General features: G+C 34.6%; 1 protein-coding gene across 9 annotated transcripts in view; it reads left to right on the forward strand.

Moving 5' to 3' along the window:
- The window catches only part of CNOT2 (CCR4-NOT transcription complex subunit 2), a 118,679-nt gene that overhangs the window by 11,258 nt on the left and 86,974 nt on the right, over positions 1–20,447 (forward strand). For 3 of the 9 annotated variants that reach the window (XM_036119304.2, XM_078076280.1, XM_078076281.1), the window contains exon 1: positions 14,437–14,621. The exons of 5 other annotated variants lie outside the window; for them this stretch is intronic. The gene's annotated coding sequence lies outside the window, so the exon portion shown is untranslated. Of the gene's footprint in view, positions 1–14,436; positions 14,622–20,447 lie in introns of those variants that run through there. One more of the 9 variants, XM_078076279.1, reaches the window with a different exon arrangement.

Here is a 20,447-nt window from a genome sequence, read left to right on the forward strand (position 1 = left end):
TACTGGAGGAAGTTAGAGGGAATAATTAGCATAGAAGTTATCTTTTATTTTTTCAAGGTTGAGAAACTCAAGTCATTTACCTTTGAGTATATGCTCATCTTTAACAGAGATAATACATTGTTTTGGAAAGACACCACACTTGGATTCAGAAAATGGGTTCTAGTCTGGGTTCCATGAATTTATTAGCTATGTGTTTGGGCAAATCAATTAGTATTGAAGAGCTTCAGCTTTTTAGTCATTTATATCTTTTAATGTTGCTGATGAGAATTGAGATAATGAAAGCAAGAGCATTTGGTTAATTGTAAAGCAATGTGAAAGTGTTATGGTAATGATTCCTGATTATTAATGGTTGTAATACAACTAGTAGTTTTAAGTTGTGTCATTCATTCATTCACTTTATTTTACCTTGTAGTACTGTTGTGTCCATGTGGTTTTTCCCTTTATTTTTATGTAATTAAGTATCTGGCTTATTGGACTTTTGGGAGGAGGGAGTGTGGAGAGTGTTCCTCATAGTAGGCCAGTTAATACTTGGATGCTTTTGCATGTTGAAGTCCTGATTCTTTCTGTAAGTAAATATGGCAGGAAGTCTACCTCATCTTCATTTCCTCTTCATTAAGGATCAAAGATGGTAAATGTTGGGCGCCTGGGTGGCTCAGTTGGTTAAGCGACTGCCTTCGGCTCAGGTCATGATCCTGGAGTCCCTGGATCGAGTCCCACATCGGGCTCCCTGCTCGGCAGGGAGTCTGCTTCTCCCTCTGACCCTCCCCCCTCTCATGTGCTTGCTCTCTCTTATTCTCTCTCTCTCAAATAAATAAATAAAAAATCTTAAAAAAAAAAAATGGTAAATGTTGTTTGGGTTATTCCCATTGTTTGTAACTATATTTGTGTGCTTTCTCTTTATTATTGTTAGTCAAACATATTTTTGTGAACATCATGCCTGTTTTCCCTACAAGTGAAATTCATTTGTAATTTACAATTAGAGCTTTGAGAGTATCAGTGCAGTAGTTTGAAACTGTTGTATATTCTTTGTTTATGTAATGTGTATGAATAACTTTTACTGCTTTTTTTTTCCTTCTTACCTTAAATCTGTAAGATCTCTTGGGTAGTGAGTCCTTTGAAGCATTAAATACCATATAAGGAAAGCAGTACTAAGTAGTTGCAGTAGCAGAGTAAGGAAAGTAAATCACAGAGTAATGAAATTTGGAAAATGATTGTTGTTCATTGAAGGGAAGGGCATTGCTTTTACTGTCACTCTTGTAAAATTGGAATTGACTAGGAGTAGCTAGAGAATTCATCTTTCAGAATAGTTTGCATTCTAAATTGTATGGTTAAAGGGCTTTTATTTTTAATTGTATATGCCAGCCTTGGGCAAATAGAGTGCTGAAATTTTAAGACATGGCAAAGATAATGTAGGGTTGTTTTTTTTTTTTTAAGATTTTGTTTATTTATTTATTTATTTTAGATTTTATTTATTTGAGAGAGAGAATGAGATAGAGCATGAGAGGGGGGAGGGCCAGAGGGAGAAGCAGACTCCCCGCCAAGCAGGGAGCCCGTTGCGGGACTTGATCCTGGGACTCCAGGATCATGACCCGAGCCGAAGGCAGTTGTCCAACCAACTGAGCCACCCAGGCTCCCAAGATTTTATTTATTTGAGAGAGAGAGAGAGAGCGCACAGGCTGTGGGGGGGAGAGGCAGAGGGAGAGGGAGAAGCAGACTCCCCCTGAGTAGGGAGCCCGACGCGGGACTAGATCCCAGGACCCTGAAATCATGACCTGAGCCGAAGGCAGCTGCTTAAGCCACTGAGCCACCCAGGCGCCCCGAGTTTTGATTTTACAAAATTAGACTCAGTTTTAACACTGTTTCAGAAACTGTTTATCTTTGTTTCTGGCTTATTAATTGGCTCAAAGAACAGTTAAATTTTTTTGATTTCTAAAATTATTCAAATTAATGTATTGAGAAGTTGAACTTTTTTAAAAGAGAAGAATTGTAATACAAATAGTTTCCTTATAACTTACCTATTTTACAACTTTGGATTCTTGAATCTTGAACATTATTATGGTATACTGAGGAAATAATAGTATTTGCTACTTTTAAATTTTTATACGAAGCAAATAAAATGTGAGGTCATGCTAAAGGAGTCTGTGGTAAAAAGTGATAATAGCAAATTCTTATAGAAAAGTGGAAAATAAAGATGAGAAAAAGAAGACAATAAAAATTAGTTGACAGTCTTGCACAGTAGAGAACTGTTAATCTGGGCAGATATTTGTGTGTGTATGTGTGTGTGTAAAACACTGTCGTCTCTTGTATTTCTCCTTGATTACTAAAGTAACACAGGGTAATGTGGAATATTCAAAAAATGCTGGAAAGTATAAAAAGAAAGGGAGAACATCCAGAGACAATCACTGTTCCCATTTTTGTAATAGAGAAACTGGGCTATACTTACTGATTTGCAACCTGTATCTTTAAAAACAAACACCCTTAGATCATAAGCATTTTCCAGTGTCATTCAATATTTATCCAAACCATGATTCCTAATGGCCAGAGCATAACTGACCTAATTCTTTATTATTGAACATCTAATTTTATTTTGATTTTTCATTTTTATAAATGGCACTTGGATGAACATTTTTGAACCTGAATTCTTATTTGCGCATTTGAATATTTCTTTAGAAAATGTTTCTAGGGGCACCTGGGTGGCTCAGTCGGTTAAGCGTCTGACTCTTGATCTCAGCTCAGGTCTTGATCTCAGGGTCATGAGTTCAAGCCCCTTGTTGGGCTCCATGCCCAGTGTGGCGCCTACTTAAAAAAATGCTTCTATAAGTATAATTATTATTTTAAAGTATTGGAGGTAGCTGCAGTGCTTATTAAGTAATTGCTGTGTTTTTAGTCAAATTACTTTTCAAGCTCCAGTGTCTTCTCCTGTGAAAGGGGCTTAATATTGATACTTAACCTCATTGGATTGTTAGGAGTGAGTGACAGTCTATGTATAACAGTCAGCACAGCCTATAGCATTCCTCAGCTGCCCTTTCATAAATAGGCTTTTTTCCTATAACATTTATCATATAATCATTATTTTAACAATTTTGTCTCTTGTGAGTAAGGATTGAATCAGCTTTGTTCACTAATGTGTATTTGAAACGTTGTGTAGGGCCTGACAAATAATTGTTGAATGTATGAAAGGTTATTTTCCAAAGCTTTTAGTGCTTACTTTTTTTCTTACAGCAAGGCTTTACCAATTTACATTCCCACCAGCTATGTGTGAATTGTCTTTTTCACTTTATTGTTAATGACATTGAGTATGGTTGTGTAAAAAAAAAAAAAAATTGTCCTAAAATTTGAAGGTATAAACTTGGAATTTTAAAAATTTGTATTTTTTTGTTTTTCAGAGAGTGGATCTTTTTAATTGTATAATTTGTGTTTAACATGTTTTCTGTTCATATTTTTCATTCTCAATAATAATACTAAGAATAAAAATAAGTCTAAAATAATAAAGTGTTATAATCCCATCTCTGGTCCTCTTCCAAGCATCATTTTATATATCCTGGGGGAAAAGCAAATCATATTTAATACCACACAAATATGAAGTGATGTTAACATACAGAAGTTCGATATCAAAATTCACCACAAAAGTGGTTTAAACTGAACAAACTAATAATGTAAAAGTTTAAGAGATTTTTGCCTAATTTGTTATGTCAGCAGTAAAAATGTAGCTAAGATGTTATGTTAAATGCCAAAATAAGGTTGTAATTTTACTATTTTCTTAAGCTTATGTTGTTTAGAGGGCTTCAATTTGATATCCATATGTGAATTTGAAAAAAGCAAGTGGTTTGATTGGGGAGGGGTTAGACAAAGTGTATTAGATATTTTCTGTATGTTATTTATTTACTCATTTGGCAAATATTTAACTCCTATTGTGTGCCCCAGGCACTGTTCTGAGAGAATATAGTGTACAAAATTAAAAAATAAGACATGGTATGGCAGAGGGTGGTACGGGTATGGAAAAAAAGAGACCAGGAGAGTATGAAATATGTATGGGATGCAGATTTTAATTGGCTGGTCATGGAAGTCCTCTCCTAGAAGGTGATTGAGTGAGCCTGTGGTGAGGGAGCAGTCCTCTGCATAGCCAGGAGAAAGAGGTTCCAGGAAGGGACAACAACCAAGTGCAAATGCCCTGAGAAAGGATGTCTTATGATTTGATGTCTTACGATTGAAAAATTGCAAGGAAGTCTATGTGACTGGAGCGTGGTGGGAAAGGAGGAGAATGGTAGGTAGGTGCAGAGAAGGTAGAGGACCAGAGGCATGTCAGGAAAGATTTTGTAAGCCATCAAAAGGACTTTGGCTTTAACTCTGAGTAAAATGATCTCATATGTACTCTGCACAATTGTTATGCATTTGGTTGAATTGTTTCCATTTTACAGTTAATAAATAAATGTTCTGTAGGGTAGTTTGTAGTTCTTCAAAGTCATAATAGCTAATGAGTGGCAGAACCAAGATATGAACTTAGGTCTTTGACTTCAAAGTTTATGGCTGTTTCATTAAACGGTCATTCTTGCCCTAGCATACTTCCAGAGGCTTTCACTCCCCAGCCCCCCAAACCAGGATTTATACTGTGGATCCAGGGTGAGTGTCCATGCATGTGTGTGTGACTGGGGGACACAGAGGCTCAGAAAACAGTTCCCTTAGTGCAAAATATATTCAGATACCTTCTCTTATAAAACATGTTTTTAAACATGTGAGTTTTAATACACTGTATTGATTTCATGGCCCACTCTTGGAGCCCGGTTTGAAAATCTGCACTGTTTTCTTTACAATGCCAGAAGTTCCAAATTTATCCATGGCTCTGAATTATAAGAGAGGCTGTTTTGTTTACTTAAGAAAAATCCTTACATCTATAGAACTAGCTCTTAGGTTGGGAAGCAAGATGTTACGCAGTCAGATTAAAAATATACGTATAACATTTGAAAGTTCATGTATGATTTTAATTTTCCTTGCAGAAAGACTGCAACTTAGTAAGGAAACTTTAGATGGCTGAATTAAGTCTTGTGAGAGGACAGGGCAATTAAGAAAACAAGCTAATGCTTCTATTACTACTACTACTTTCTGTCAAATATTTATTATACTAAGTTTTTTTTTAAGTAAGTTATTTTTTTATTATTATTATTTTAAAGATTTCATTTATTTGACAGAGAGAGACAGCGAGAGAGGTAACACAAGCAGGGTGAGTGGGAGAGGGAGAAGCAGGCTTCCCGCTGAGCAGGGAGCCTGATGTGGGGGCTCGGCCCAGGACCCTGGGATCATGACCTGAGCCGAAGGCAGACGCTTAATGACTGAGCCACCCAGGTGCCCCTTAAAAGGAATTTAATATGTTACTTAAGTATTCTAGGACGTTTTTTAAAAAAATACATATATCTTCTATTATTCTTTCTCAGGGCAGGACCCACGTTCAGTTTGGTATCTATAGGAACGAGTACCTTTTTTTTTAAGTGCTTTATTACCATTCTTATTTTTAAGTCAACTTTGTAAAGGAAACATACATATAATACAAGGCACCCATTTAAGTGTCCCTTACAATGAGTTTTGGCAAATTTATACACCCATAACCATCACCACAACCCAAATAAAAACGTTTTCATCACATCCAAAGCTTACCGTTCAGGCAGTCCTCATTTGTGGCCACAGGCAACCACCAATCTGCTTTCTGTCACTATAGATTAGAGGTTTTTTTTTTTTTTTAGAGGTTTGAACAAGTGGAATTATACAGTATGCATTCTTTTGTGTCTGACATCTTTTGCTCAATGTGACATTTTTAATTCGTTAGTGTTGTTTTATGTATCAGTCATTCATTTCTTTTGGTTAGTATTTTGTTGCGCTATTCTAACAGGTGCCTAAAACATGTTGAATGAATGCATATTTAGCACAGTAATATCCCTCCCTCCACAATTCTGCTGCATTTCTTTTTCTATCATAAGGATGCTAAAACCTCTTCTAGATTGTGTACGCGTGTCACTAGACTTAAATTTGTGTGACATTATGTAATGGGATGATTTAATAGTGAAAGATATTCAAGGTTTAGAGCTAAATGACCTTGGCATGAATCCTTGTTTCGCCACTCTATATGTTACAGGCAAGTTACTTAACTTTTCTGAAGCTTAGTTTCCTCTTTTCTAAGATGAAGGTAACTATAGTTGAAGTGTTAAAAGAAATTGCATGTAAGTGTCATATGTAAAGCACATGTATTTGTAAAATACACTTTGTAAAAATAGTAATGTAATTTAATGGTGATTTTTGGACAGAGGTGTTTAGTGTCTGCTTTTTATCTACTAACAAAATTGTGCCTACCCATAAAGTTGTGGTTTTATACTTTTTATTAGTATTCATTAATGGTTTGAAGAAACATATTTATGTTTATTAAAAGTTCCATCTAGTGAAATCGATTGCTTTTAGGTCTTGATTAGTTTACTTTTAGGTCACAAAATTGTAGGTTTTTGCTAATTAAAATTATAATTAAAGGTAATTCATAAACTTTTTTCACAGGTTGAAAGGCTTAGTGAAATACAAAGATAAAAAAATAGCAGTAATTCTAACTCTTCATTATTGGCAGATAATTATTTCAAAGAGTAAAATGCTAATGGGGAGAAAGCAACCAGGAAATTAATATGTATTTGAGTCAGGTTTTGTAGTAGTTTTCTACATGCCATTTATTCATTCAGCAAATTTTAATTTAATGCCTAGTAGGTATCTAGGACATGCCTCACTATTTGTGGGCTTTTGAAATTAATGCTTTTTTCTTTTTAATCCCCCATTCAAGCTATTGCCTGGTATTTAAGTACTATATGAATGTTTGTATATTTGCTGAATGCATTAATATTTTTATTTGGCTTTGGAGCAGAATTGAATTAATGTGTTTTATAGCAGATTAAATCAGTAATGTGTGCTTGTGATCAGAAGATAGTTTTTAACTCACCTAAGTAGCTATAAAAGGTTATTAAAGTTTGTATTTGGACCGTGAACATTGCTGTGGTTTAAGTGACTTCTGATAATGCTTGTATCAAATTAAATTTGACCTTTGGAAAGAAAAAATTAAAATGGGGGAACAGTAGTAGGCTTTGTGCTTGTTTTGGTATATATAGCAAATTTAGAATAAGGACGGGTGCCTGGCTAGCTCAGTTGGAAGAGCTTGTGACTTTTGATCTTGGGGTTGTGAGGTTGAGTCCCACGTTGGGTGTAGATCCCTCCCACCTGCAAGGTATGAGGGATCTGGTTTTTCCACTTCTCTCCAATACTTGCTGCTGTGTTTTTGTAAATATAGCCATTATAACGAGTTTGATATCATTGTGATTTTAATTTGGATTTCCCTAATGACTAGTGGGAATGTTTCTCATTATAAAAAAAAAAAATCCTATTGGGATTTTGATTGGCATTGTATTAATAAGTTTGGGGAAAGTTGACATCTTAATTATATTGGGTTTTCCAATCCTTAGACCTGGTATCTATATCTCCCCATTTATTTAGTTCTTTGATTTTACTTGTCAGTGATTTTGTTTTTAGTATACAGATTCTGCACATATTTTGTTAGATTTATAAATATGTATCTCATTTATATTTAAATACCACATTTTGGAGGAATTATTTGGAGCTATACTAGCTGTTACTAGCATATAGAAATAGGATGTTTTTTCACATGTTGAACTTGTTTGTGACCTTGCAAAGCTCACATAGTGGGAACTTTTTTTGTAGATTGTTCTGCATATCTTACTCAGACAATCCATATCATCTTCAAATAGGGAAGATTTATTTGTCTTTACAATCTATGCCTTTTGTTTCTGTTTTCTTGCATTATTGCACTGCCTGGGTCATCCTTCTCTGATTTTCAGTCTTAAAATACGAAAGAATTCAGTCTTTTACCATTAAGTATAATGATAGATGTAAGTTTGTCAAATTAAGGAAATTCTGTTCTATTCCTGGTTCACAGAAAGTTTTCATGATGAATGAATGTTGAATTTTGCCAAATAATTTTTCAGTCAGTTGATATCACTTGGTTTTTTCGCCTATTAATATGGTAGATTGTATTGATTGACACTCCTTATTAGAGCAGTTTTATTGAGTTATCATTCACGTACCATGCATTAACTCACCTGCTTAAGATGTGAAATTCAGTGGTTCTTAGTGTATTCACAAAGTCTCACAACCATTACCACAGTCTATTTTAGAACATTTTTATCACCCCAGAAAGAAATCTTACACCCTTTAGCAGGCCCTCTCCATTTCCTTCCAACCCCCATCCTCACCCACCCTTAAGCAACCATAAATATACTTTCTCTCTATGTATACATTTGCCTGTCCTGCACATTTTATGTAAATGGAGTACGTGCTCTTTCATGACTGGCATCTTTCACTTGGCATAATGTTTTCAAAGATTGTACAAGTGGAAGCATTTATCTGTATTTTATTCCTTTTATTGTTGAAGACTATTCCACTGTGTGAATATACCACATTTTACTTATGCATTTATCAGTTGATGGACATTTGGGTTGTTTCTACTCTTTGGCTATTTTGAATATGTTGCTGAGAACATTTCTATACAAGTGTTTCTGTGGCCATATGTTTACATTTCCCTTGGATACATACATAGTGGAATTGTTCGGTCATATAGTAATAATATTTAACCTCTTGAATTGCCCACTGTTGTACAGAGCAGCCCTACCATTTTACATCTCCACAAGCATAGAATATGAGAATTTTAATTTCTCCAGATCCTGGTCAACTCTTGTTACTATCTTCTTTATTATAGCCATTCTACTGTTTATGTTCTGTTTGTGGTTTTCATTTATATTATCCTGATGATTAATGACATTAACTTTTTTGAGTGTACATATTTAGTCACTTGTATATCTTCTTTGGAGAAATATCTAGTCAGATCCAGGTCCTGTATCTATATTTAGTTTGTCTTGTTATTATTGAGTTGTAAGATTTCTTTGTATATTCTAGGTACAAATTCCTAATTGGATATGCGATTTTTTTTCTTTAATTTAATTTATTTATTTGAGAGAGAGCAAGAGAGCACGAGCTAGGACGGGGAAAGGGCAGTGGGAAAAGGAGAAGCAGGCTCCCCGCTGAGCAGGGAGCCCAATGTGGGGCTTGATCCCAGGACCCCTGGGATCATGACCTGAGCTGAAGGTAAACGCTTAACTGACTGAGCCACCCAGAGGCCCCTGGATATGCAATTTTCAGATATTTTTAATTTTGATGAAATTCAGTTGATTATTTTGTCATTGCTTATGCTTTTGCTGTCGTGTGGAAGAAGGCACTGCCTAACCTAAGGTTGTGAAGATACACTCCTTTGTTTTTCAAAGTTTTTTTTTTTTCCTAGACCCTCGATTCTCTTTTGTTGATCTGTATATTTATTGTTAGGCCGATATGTCTTGATTACAGTGTGAAATTTTCAAACCAGTAAGTGTGAATCCTCCAACTTTGCTGTTCTTTATCAAGATTATTTTTATTAGTCTGAGTCCCTTATATTTCCATGTGAATTTTAGAATTAGTCTGTCTATTCAGAGAAGGCAGGTGGAACTTTGATAGGGATTTTTGTTGAATCAGTAGATCAGTTTGGGGAGTACTGCCTGCCTTTAGTTCTGTGAACACTGAGTGTCTTCCCATTTATACAGTTCATCTTTTAATTTTAGCGGTGTTTTATAGTTTTCAGAATATTAATTTCATAGTTTTTTGGTTAAATTTGTAGCTAAGTATTTTATTCTCTTTGATGCTTCATAAGTGGAATTGTTTCCTTTTTCTCTTCTTTCCTTTCATTTTCCCTTTCCTTTTTTTTTTTTTTAAGTAAGCTCCAGGCCCAGCATGGGGCTTGAACTCACGACCTCAAGATCAAGAGTAGCATCCTCCACTAACTGAACTAGCCAGATGCCCCGAGTTGTTTTCTTAATTTCACTTTTTGTCTGTTGTTAGTTATATATAGAAATGCAATTGTTTTTTGCACATTTGTACCCTGCAACTTTGCTGAACTCTTTTATTAAACTATTATAAAATCTGTTATTAGAATTTAAACTATTATTAAACTGGCATAAAGTATAATTTTTTTTTTTAAGTAACTTTTTAAAGCATTTTTTATGTACAAGATCATAACATCTGCAAATAGTGGTAGTTCTACTTCCTTTTTGACCTGGGTGCTTTTTATTTCACTGTCTTGCCCAGTTATGCCGGCTAGAACTTTCAGTAAGTACAATGTTGAATAGAAGTAGCAAGAGTAGACAGCCTTATTGTAGTTTTTTCCTAGATACCCTTCATCAGTTTGCGGAAGTTCCTTTCTATTTTTAGTTTGTTGCTGTTACTATCATGAAAGGCTGTTGGATTTTTTTCAAATAATTTTTCTGCATCTATTAGATGATCATGTGATTTTTGTCTTCTAATAATACAGTGTATTGCATCGTTTGATGTTTGGATGTTGACAAGTCTTGAATTCCTAGGATAAATCCTACTTGGTCATGGTGTATAATTCCTTTTATGTATCGCTGGTTTTGATTTCCTGGTATTCTGTTAGTGTGTTTTTTTGTGTGTCTTTTTCATAAGAGATATTAATGCGTAGTTTTCATTTCTTATGATGTCTTTGGTGTTACCAGGATAAATAATAGCCTTATAGGATGAATTGGGAAGTCTTCCAGGTGTTTTTATTTTATGCTTTGGAAGATTTTGTGAAGCATTATTAGTTTTTCTTTAAATGTTTGGTATAGAATTTACCAATAAAGCCACCTGCGCCTGGGGTTTTCTCTATGGGAAGTTTTATTTATTTTATTTTATTATTATTATTTTCTTTTTCTGTGGGAAGTTTTAAAATTACCAATTCAGTCTCTTCAGTTGTTATAGGTCTGTTTGGATTGTTTATTTTTTGAGACAGTTTTAGTTGTTTGTGACTTTCTAGGAATATGGCCATTTCATCTAGTTATTTGTTAGCACACAGTTCGTATTATTCCTTTACTATCCTTTCTCTATCTGTAAGATTTGTATTGTGCCTTTTTCATTCCTGATTTTAGTATTTTGAGTCATTTTCTTGGTCAGTTTAGCTCAAAGTTTGTCAATTTTGTTTATCTTTTTAGAAAATCAACTTCGGTTCTTTTCAATTTTTCTCTTTTGTCTTTTCTGTATTTCATAACATCTGCAAATAGTGGTAGTTCTACTACTACTTATTTCTGAACCCATCTGTATTATTTTCTTTCTTTTGTTTGCTTTTGGTTTAGTTTATTTTCTAAAAATTTGTTAAAGTTGGGGTGCCTGGGTGGCTCAGTTGGTTAAGCTTCGGCTTAGGTCATGATCTCAGAGTCCTGGGATTGAGCCCTGCATTGGGATCCCTGCTCAGTGGGGAGCCTGCTTCTCCCTTGCCTCCCTGCTTATGCTCTCTCTCTCTCTCTCTCTCTCTCTCTGTTTCTCTCTCTGTCTCTCTCAAATAAATAAATAAAATTTTTTTAAAAAAGTTTGTTAAAGTAGGTTGTTATTGATTTAACATCTTTTTAAGTGTAGATGTTTTACATCACAACTATAAATTTTCCTTTATTGCTTTCACTGCACTCCATAAATTTTGGTATCTCTTATTTTTGTTTTCATTCTTCCCAAAATATTTTCTAGTTTTCCCTTGTGATTCTATACCCACTGTTTATTTAGAAGTATTGCTTAATTTCCACGTTTGTAAATTTCCCCAGATTCATTTTGTTACTTCTAATGTCATTACATTTTGGTTGGAGAACATATTTTGTATGCATAATTTCAGTCTTTTTAAATCTATTGAGATTTGTTTTCTATTTGGCATATGGTTATCCTGGAGAATGTTCCATTAGTACTTGAGAGGAACACGTATATTTGCTGTTGCTAGGTGTTTTAGATGTATTTGTTAGATCTAGTTTTTATATTAGTATTCAGGTCTCTTATTGGCTTGTTGATCTTGCTTCATCTGTTATTGAAAGTGGGGTATTAAAGTCTCCTACCTACTGTTGTTGAATTGACTACTTCTCTTTTGTTCTTTCAGTTTTTGCTTCATCTATTCTGGGTTTCCGTTAGGCTCTTATGTTTATAATTATATTTTCTTGATGACTGACCCATTTATGATAGGAAAATTTTCTCTTTATCTCTAAAAGTATTTTTAAGTCTATTTTATATGATATTAGTTGAGCTCCTCCAGAATTCATGTGATTGCTGTTTCATAATAGATTTTTTTTAATGTCTATTGAATGACCCAATATTGAAAGCTAGTATTTACTGAGCACATTTTACTATGGGTAGCACATTATGCAAAGCTTTATATGTGTACTCTTTCATTTAGTTATCCCAACAGTCATAAAAAGTTATTTACTCTCCCCTTCTACAGATTCAGGAACTGGGGCCTGAAAAAGATGAATATCATCTCCCAGAATTTTTGCAGCTAGTCAGTGGAAAAGCCAACATTCAAGTCCAGAAGGTTATCAGATTCTGTAGGGTCTTCTAAGTTTCCTAAGAGGGTTACGGACTGCTGCTTTAGTTTAAAAAAAGAAAAGAGTAGGTTGATAGATCACATTATTTTTCCACTTATCTTCCATTCCACACCTTTTGCCTTGTGACTGTGGTTCCTACCATGAGAGGTGGAGTTTACTTTTTGGCTCCATTGATGTTGGGTTTGGACATGTGATTTGCTTTGGCCAAAGGAATGTTAGTGGATTGCAAGCGAGCATAGGCTTTATTTTATTTTTTCATTTAAAATAAGTCTCAGGATGCCTGGGTGGCTCAGCTTGTTAAGCGTCCAACTCTTGATTTTGGTTCAGGTCATGATCTCAGGTTTGTGAGATCGAGCCCTGTATCAGGCTCCATACACAGCGGGGAGTCTGAGTTTCTTTCTCTCCCTCTGCCCTTGCCGCAACCCTGTGCGTGTATGCGTTCTTTCTCTCTCTCTCTCTCAAAAAAAAAAGTCTTTTATTTAAACTAAAAACAAAAAACAAAAACAGTTCACCCACAGAGTGAGCATAGACTTTCAATGCATTAGTGGAGGTGGGCTTGTTCTTTGTGCTCTTGCTTTCCCCCACCAGACCATCAGGAAACCACTGATTTGAAAAGAATGAGAGAAAATGGAGTAGCCCTAGTTCAGCCCAGCACCTTGATGCCAGCCTAGCTGAGGTTAGTCTCACAACCCACAAATGGCCAAAGCAAGGAACTAATACTTTTGTTATGTTTCTGAGTTTTGGGCAATAGTTGATGAATACAGTTAAAGTAACTTTAGAGATGTAAAATGTATTAATATTTCCTTTCCCTGGACTAAGAAAGGGTCTCTGTCTTTCAGATACATAAGAGTAAGAATTTGTTGATGGTGACGATGTTGTCCTAGATTGGTTAATTGGGGAACTCTAGAAAATTTTTTTCCATGATAGCTTAATGAAGAGTCATTTTTGTGGAATCATTTCTTGCAGACTCAGATGTGGTAAGAGAATGAGCTAGAAGTCTTTTTAAAATCCCTTAAAGCCCTGCAAATTTTCTTGGCCTATAATGATAGAAAAGGAGTTTAAAAATTTTTGAAGACACAAATACATAACTTTCATTTTTCTTACACATTATTCAATGCTCATCAAGTTATTTGTACTCTTAATCCCTTTTATCTATTTCACCCGTTCCTCCACTGGTTTGTTCTCTGTATTTAAGAGTCTGTTTTTTGTTTGTCTCTTTTTTCTTTGTTCATTTGTTTTGTTTCTTAAATTCCACAAGTGAAATCATATGGTGTTTTTCTTTCTCTAACTTCTTTCACTTAGCATTACACCCTCTAGATCCATCCATGTTGTTGTATCACAAGATGCTCTTTTTTATAGATGAGTTATATTTCGTTGTGTATATATACTACATCTTTATGTCCTCATCTGTCAGTGGACACTTGGGTTGCTTCCTTGTCTTGACTATTATAAATAATGCTGCAATAAACATAGGGGTGCGTATATCCTTTTGAATTAGTGTTTTTGTTTTCTTTGGGTAAATACTCAGTAGTGAAATTACTGGATCATATGGTAATTCAATTTTTTAATACTCGGAGGAATGTTTATATTGTTTTCCACAGTGGCTGCACTTGCATTTCCACCAACAGAGCTCGAGATTTCTTTTTCACATCTTCTCCAACAGTTGTTACTTTGTTTTTGCTTTTAACCATTATGAGAAGTGCGAGGTGATACCTCATTGTTACTTTGATTTGCATTCTCTGAGTGGTGATGTTGAGCTTCTTTTCATGTATCTGTTAGCCATCTGTATGTCTTTGGAAAAACTGATTATTGAGGTTCTTTCTCCATTTTTTAATCAGATTATTTGTGGTTTTTTGGTGTTGTGTAAGTTCCTTACATATTTTGGATATTAACCCCCTTACCAGATATATTATTTGCAAATATCTTCTCCCATTTGGTGGGTTGCCTTTTTGTTTTGTTGATTTCCTTTGCTGTGTGAAAGCTTTTTATTTTGGTATAGTCCCAATAGTATAATTCAGCTTTTATTTTCCTTGCCTGAGGAGAGAGATCTAGAAAAAAGTTTTTAATCACAAGGAAAGAGAACAAGAGAAGAAGAAAGGAACAGAGAAGAGCTACAAAACAATTGTAAAACAAGTAACAACGTTGCAGTAAGTACGTATCTGTCAATAATTACTTTAAATATAAAAGGACTAAATGTTCCAATCAAAAGACATTGGATGACTGAGTGGTTAAAAAAGCAAGACCCATCCATATGCTGCCTACAGGAGGCTCAGTTCAGACCTAAAGGCACAGGCAGATTGAAAGTAAAGTGATGGAAAATCATTTACTGTGCAAATGGAAGTGAAAGGAAAGCTGGGGTGGCAATACTTAAATCAGACAAAATAGACTATAAAGCAAAGGTTGTAACAAGAGACAAAAAAGGCCACTACTTAATGATAAAAGGATGGTTGAATAGGAGGATATAACAGTTATAAATATCTGTGCACCCAACATGGGAGCACCTAAATACATAAAGCAAGTATTAAGAGACATAAGGGAAGAAATTGCTAGTAATACAATAATAGTAGGGGACTTTTAACACCTTAGTTACATCAGTGAATAGATATTTCAGAGAGAAAGTCAACAAGAAAACGGTGGCTTTGAGTGACACCTTAGACCAGATGGACCTAACAGATATATTCAGTGCATTCCATCCAAAACATTCAAGTACACAGGAAACATTCTCCAGAATAGATCATGTTAGGCCACAAAACATGTCTCAATGAGTTAAATAAGATTGAAATCATAACATGCATCTTTTCCAGCCACAGTGGTATGGAACTAGAAATCAATCACACAAAAAAATCTGGAAAGAATGCAAATACATGGAAGCTAAGTAACATGTTAAGAATGAAAGAGTCAACCAAAAAATCAAATAGGAGGTCAAAAAATAAATGGAGACAAATGAAAATGAAAACAAAGTGGCCCAAACTCTTTGGGATGCAGCAAAAGCTATACTAAGGGAAGATTATAGTAATAGAGGCCTACCTGAAGAAACTAGAAAAATCTCAAACAACCTAATCTTACACTTAAGGGAGCTGTAAAAAGAACAAAGCCCAAAGCCAGTAGAAGGAAGGAAATTGTAAAGATCAGAGCAAAAATAAGTGAAATAGAGATGATGTTCACTCTCACCACTTTTATTCAACATAGTACTGAAAGTCCTAGCCACAGCAGTCAGACAAGAAAAAGGCATCTAAATTGGTAAGAAAGAAGTAAAACCATAACTATCTGCAGATGACATGATATTGTAAATGGAAAACCTTAAAAACTCCACCAGAAAACTGCTAGAACTGATAAATGATTTCAGTAAAGTTGCAGGACACAAAATTAATATACAGAAATCTGTTGAAATTCTATATACTGGGAATGAAGTAGCAAAAAGAAAAATTATGAAAACAATCCTATTTACAGTTGCATCAAAAATAATGAAATATCTGTGAATAAACTTAAAGATGACTTGTATTCTGAAAACTATAAAAACATTGGTGAAAGAAATTAAAGATGACACAAACAAATGGAAAGATATTTCATGCTCATGGATCAGATGAATTGATATTGTTAAAATGTTTGTACAACTCAAAGCAATCTATAGATTTAATGCAATCTCTAAAAATGCTAACATTTTTCACAGAACTAGAACAAATAATTCTTTTGTATGGAACCAAAAAAGATGCACATAGCTAAAGCAATCTTGAGAAAGAACAACAAAGCTGAAGGTATCATAATCCCAGATTTCAAGACAAACTACAAACGTGTAGTAATCAAAACAGTATGATACTGGCACAAAATAGACAACATAGATCAATGGAACAGAATAGCCCAGAAATAAACCCAGACATATATTGTCAATTGATCTACAACAGAGGAGGCAAGAATATGCAATGGGGAAAAGATAAGTTTCTTCAGCACATGTGTTAGGGAAACTGGACAGCTGTCTGCAAAAGAAAGAAACTGAACACTTTCTTACACCATATACAAAAATAAACTCAAAGTATTAAAGGCCTTAATATGAGATCTGAAACCACAGAAGTCCTAGAAGAACATAGGCAACCATTTCTTTGATATTGGCTGTAGAAGCATTTCATGATATATCTTTCCCACCCTTTTACTTTCAATTTATTTGCATTTTTATTTTTTAATTTTTTTGAAGAATTATTTATTTGAGAGAGAGAGTGCACACACACGCAGGTGAGCAGGGGGGCAGGAGCAGAGGGGAAGCTGACTCCCTGCTGAGTAGGAAGTCCAAACATGGGGCTTGATCTCTCAATGGGGAGATCATGACTTGAGCTGAAACCAAGAGTCAGATGCTTAACCGACTGAGTCACCCAGGTGACCCTCCATTTATTTGCATTTTTAAATGTAAAGTGTGTCTTCTGTAGACAGCATGTAATTTTTTTGTTCTGATGTTACAGTCTGACACTGCCTTTGTTGGATTGTTTACTTACATTTAATATTATTATTGATGTAGTGTAACCTGTGTCTGCCATTTTGCTTTGTTTTCTTGTATGTTTTCATGCTTTTTTAATTTCTCCTTACTGCGTTCTTTTGCATCAAGTATCCCCCTCCGCCCCAGTGTACCTTTTAATTCCTTTAACGATATTTTCACTACATTCTTTTGTATTTTCTTAGTTGTTGCACTAGAGTTTACCATATGCATCTTACCGTATCAGGGTCTATTTCAGACTTAACACTAATTTAATTCCAGTGAAATGTAGAAATATTATTTCTATATAGCTTTATTTTCTTTTCTTCTTTTTTTGTGCTGTTGTTATACATATTACAGGCATATATTTTATAAACCCAACAATATATTATTTCTTCATATGATTTCATATTATTTAAAGAAACTGAGAGAAGAAAGGAGAGCAAGTATATTCCCAGAATAAGCTTTATTTTTTCATTCTTTATTAATATTTGGATATTTTGTTGAATTTAATTTGCTAATATTTTGTGTAGGGAATTTTTGCATCTATGTTCAGGAGGAATATTGGTTTTTAAGGTTTTTCTTTTCCTGAATTCTCTTTGGTTTTGGGATCAGTATATAATGCTGGTCTCATAAAAATGACTTTGGAAGTAATCCATCATGTTCTCTTTTCTGGAAAATGTTGTCTTGAATTGGTATTCTTTAAATGTTTGGTAGAAGTCAGTGGTGAAACTGTTTGGGCCTGGAGGTTTAACTGTGAATTCAGTTTTTTTCCAGTAGATAGAATTCATATTGTGTCTTCATTTTGGAGGCTAGAAGTTTGAAATGGAGGCATGAGCAGGGTCATGTTCCTTTTGAAGGCTTTAGGAAAGAATCCTTCGTTGCCTCTTCTAGCTTCTGGTGGTTGTCACCAATCATTGGTATTCTTTAGCTTATAACTGTATCACTCCAATTTCTGCCTCATCTTCACTGAGGGGTTTTTGCTCTCTGTATGTCTCTATGTCTCCCTCCCTTTTGCAGAAATACCAGTCATCAGATTTGGGCCCACCCAAATCTAGTGTGACCTCTTTTTAATTTGATTGCATCTACAAAGGCTTTATGTCAAAAAGGGTTATATTCAGAGGTACCAGGGGTTAGGTGTTGAATATATGTTAATCAGCTATATAGTTAACCTGCACTTAAAATTTATATTTTACTATTTGAAATAGAATTTAGAAATCTTGTCACCATGTAGTTTCCTTTCTTCTCCCTCCTCTGTGTTGTAGTTGTTGCATTACATCCACATGGTTCAAATACCTCTTTAGACAGTGATGTAAATTTTGCTTTCGATTATTTCGCATACTTTAAAGAATTGAAGAAGAAAAGCATAGTCTGTCGCAGGGATTGGCAAATGTTACTGCAGGCCAAATCCAGCTTGCCACCTGCTTGTGTAAATTTTATTGGAATACAGCCACACCTATTAGTTTATGTATTGTCTATGGTTTTTCTTGCTCTACAATTCGGAATTGATTAGTTACAACAGAGACCGTTTGGCCTGCAATGCCTAAAATATTTATTCTCTGGCTGGCCCTTTACAGAAAGAGTTTGCCAACTCCTCATCTATTATACATATCCACATATTTGCCATTTTTGTTGTTCATGAAATTCTGGCATTGTTTCTCTGTCTAAATAAAATTCCTTTCTTCAGAGCAGGTCTGCTTATGATGAATTATCTTAGTTTTCTTTCAGCTGAAAATGTATTATTTCATTTTCATTTTTGAAGGCTACTTTTGTTCCATCTAGAATTCTGGGTTGACATTTTGTAGCATTTAGCTAGAGATGAGCAGTAGCAACTACCTTCTTTAGGCGGCTCAGAGACTCCCTCGTTTGCCAGTTTCTGCTTTCTTTTCTCTGACACTGATTCCAGCTGTTATTTGATATTTACTATTGTGCGTATGCTGTTGTAATTCTGATAGATCAGGAAGGGAGTAAAATTTTCACTCTACCCATTTCTCTATAAAGTGGGAAAACAGACTGAGAAGTTCCTGTTTAGGAAAAGTGGGAGAGACAGTATATGTTAATAATGTTTAGAATATTCAGATGTTCAGAACATTTCTTTGCCTTCAGTATGCAAAAGGGGTCTCACCTATTTGTTTTCTGTTTTTTTTCAACATTTGTGTTGGCATGTCATGCTGTGGAATTTGTTTTTATTTTTATTTAAGATTTTATTTTTAAGTCATTTCTACACCCAACGTGGGGCTCAAACTTAGAACCCCAAGATCAAGAGTTGCATGCTGCTGACTGAGCTGGCCAGAAGCCCCTAGAATGTATTTTAAAACACTTTAACACCTCAGCCAATCATTTTCTTTTTCAAATTAGCTCTTCTTCCTGTGTAATTCATTTCTTTTCTAATAACTTTTTGGCATGTATTTGCAGAGTTGTCTTTGCCCTGTCTTGCTCTTTTATATCCCAATCACATCAAAGTTTATTTAGTCTTAGTTTGTGAATCAGAAAACCTAGATTCTGGTTTTTCTGGCCCTGTCACTAAATAGCTGGGTGTGTGACCTTGAAGAAGGCACTTAAGTCCCACAATTTCTCTCTCTGAATTTTAATTAAATATGGTCCTGAGGCTTTTTTCAGTCCTTAAATTCTTTGGCATTACCCTCTGCAAACAATCTAATCTATGTTCTGATATTCTAATCTAGGCATTCTTACCCCTTTTTGGGCCTTGAACGGGTTTGCTCTCTGGTGATGCATGTGGAATCCAGCTTAAGAACTTCTGCTCCTATCAGGCCACCAAGACATTTAAGTTATTGTTTATTATGTTAGGTAAACTTTAAATTATGTTTAATATATATTAAATACATTTCTTAGTGAAGGAATGTTATCATTAAGATGTGACTATTACTGACATTTGTAACTTTGTGTTACTCATTGCATTATAACTCAGTGGAGAATAATTTGGGAACATGGTTTCTGACCCCAGGATATTTACAAGTGGAGTTTTTATTACAGAAATAAATTCTCTAGTTTTGTGTCTCTTATTCCTGTTTTTCATTGAGTTCTCTTATACTATTACTATTTGTTTACTACCTAGCATATGGTAGAGCTCAGTAATTATTTTTGGAAGGAAGTTAGAAGAGTATGATTATTATTAGTATCAAGGATCTTTGTTTTAATACTGAATAATTGTTTCAAAGTGATAGATTTCTATTTGAAATAATGTATCTAGTTATTTCTTAAATGGGGACACAAATATCCCTTATAAATGGCAAACTGCTATAGTTATCCTTAATATGACACATGATAAAATGAACTTGGCTCTCAAGCAAATAAAACAAATAATATATTTTGTCTTTATTGCCTGAAAATTTTGAATTGCAGAATTTTATCAGTATTCTCAATTCATTAGCAGTAAAACAATACATATTGGGGTAAAGGTTCTTTATAGATTCTGTGTTCTTTTATTTCTGTGCTGCTTGGCTGGAGTTGAGACTAAATAGGCTCATATTCTTAGTTCTTTGGCTCTAGGTTTT

Source organism: Halichoerus grypus, chromosome 6, assembly GCF_964656455.1.
Source record: "Halichoerus grypus chromosome 6, mHalGry1.hap1.1, whole genome shotgun sequence".
Taxonomy (NCBI): domain Eukaryota; kingdom Metazoa; phylum Chordata; class Mammalia; order Carnivora; family Phocidae; genus Halichoerus; species Halichoerus grypus.